Below are 2,096 nucleotides of genomic sequence, written 5' to 3' on the forward strand. Positions count from 1 at the left end.
CACAGGGACAAAGGACTTTGGCTGTTTACTTAGCAGAGCTGTGCTGTGTTATTGTGCGCGGAGAGATCAAATCAGCTGCCTCCTTATTACTGTAATAATACAGCCAAAACGCTGCTTGGGGCTGAGGGCATTTTTTAAAGCAATAACCTCACCGCTGGCCCACCCCCGCGGCTCGCGCAGCAAGGAGCAATTACACGCTGTCAATATTAATTCAATTAAATCCAGGTTGTTTATTGGGTATTATGGAAAAGGATTCTCTGGTCTTACAGAGACCGGCCAGGACAGGGAGTGAGAAGGATCGGGAGCCTCAAGCAAAATTGATTGCGGGCGCAGGCCAGAAAGTCAGTGTGCCTGCGGCAGGGCGGGGTGGGGTGGGGGAGGGAACGCGGGGGGCAGCGGCCCGGTGGCGTGCTCCCAGGACGGGTTGGAAGCCAGCTCAGAAGGTGTTGGAGCCCTGTCTGGGTGGCCTTGGCCAGTCTGCCACTGCCCTCCACCCTTGACAGTGCAGCTGAGAACCCCATCTTGAGGAAAGAAAGGGAGATCTCCAAGAGACGGACAGCAGTGACAATGGGGGTGCGGATGCTGGCGGTGAGGCTGCTGCTGTGGTGGGGATGGTGTGGTGGTGCTGGTGGTGCTGGTGGTGCTGGTGGTGCTGGTGCTGGTGGTGCTGGTGGTACTGGTGGTGCTGGTGGTGCTGGTGGTGCTGGTGTGGTGATGATGATGATGGTGGTAGTGATAATGATGGTGATGATGGTGGTGGTGGTGGTGCTGGTGGTGCTGGTGTGGTGGTGATGATGGTGGTGGTGGTGGTGCTGGTGGTGGTGATGATGATGGTGGTGGTGGTGATGATGATGATGGTGGTGGTGGTGATGATGATGGTGGTGGTGGTGATGATGATGATGATGGTGGTGCTGGTGTGGTGGGGATGATGCTGGTGTGGTGGGGATGATGGTGGTAGTGGTGGAGACAGCAGTGGTGGTGGTGCTTTTGCACACAGTCCCTTCTCCTGGTGCCAGCTGACTGGCCTGAGAGCAGAGCATGACCCAGAAAGCCTCCATGTTGGACAACAGGTAATGCAGAGCCATGTGGCCTGGTTGAGTGAGCGCACCTGAGCAGGTGGGGGACAGCGCTCCTGAGCAGGTGGGGGACAGCGCTCCTGAGCAGGTGGGGGACAGTGCACCTGAGCAGGTGGGGTACAGCGCTCCTGAGCAGGTGGGGGACAGCGCTCCTGAGCAGGTGGGGTACAGTGCACCTGAGCAGGTGGGGGACAGCGCTCCTGAGCAGGTGGGGTACAGTGCACCTGAGCAGGTGGGGGACAGCACTCCTGAGCAGGTGGGGTACGGCGCACCTGAGCAGGTGGGGGACAGCGCTCCTGAGCAGGTGGGGGACAGCGCTCCTGAGCAGGTGGGGTACGGCGCTCCTGAGCAGGTGGGGGACGGCGCTCCTGAGCAGGTGGGGGACGGCGCACCTGAGCAGGTGGGGGACGGCGCACCTGAGCAGGTGGGGGACGGCGCACCTGAGCAGGTGGGGTACGGCGCTCCTGAGCAGGTGGGGTACAGTGCACCTGAGCAGGTGGGGTACAGCGCACCTGAGCAGGTGGGGGACAGCTCTCCTGAGCAGGTGGGGTATGGCGCTCCTGAGCAGGTGGGGTACAGTGCACCTGAGCAGGTGGGGTACAGTGCACCTGAGCAGGTTGGGGACAGTGCTCCTGAGCAGGTGGGGGACAGCGCTCCTGAGCAGGTGGGGGACAGCTCTCCTGAGCAGGTGGGGGACAGTGCTCCTGAGCAGGTGGGGTACAGTGCTCCTGAGCAGGTGGGGGACAGCGCTCCTGAGCTGGTGGGGTAGACTCAGGAGCCACAGGGAGCCCCTCTGGTGAGTGTCTGGGCCTGGCAGAAGATTCTGGATGCAGATAGGCAGAGGAACAAGGTGGTGTGGAGTGGAAGGGTGCTGAGTCAGTGAACTGTGTGTGGCCACAGAGGGTCCAGGACGCGCGGTGGCGGGAGGGGGGAGGAGGGCAGAGGTCAGGAGGGCGTGCACAGCGGGACGGAGCAGCGGCTCCCACCCAGGCCCAGACAGCAGAAGGCCCTCCCCCCCAC

This window comes from Dipodomys ordii, unplaced genomic scaffold (assembly GCF_000151885.1).
Source record: "Dipodomys ordii isolate 6190 unplaced genomic scaffold, Dord_2.0 Scaffold71, whole genome shotgun sequence".
Taxonomy (NCBI): domain Eukaryota; kingdom Metazoa; phylum Chordata; class Mammalia; order Rodentia; family Heteromyidae; genus Dipodomys; species Dipodomys ordii.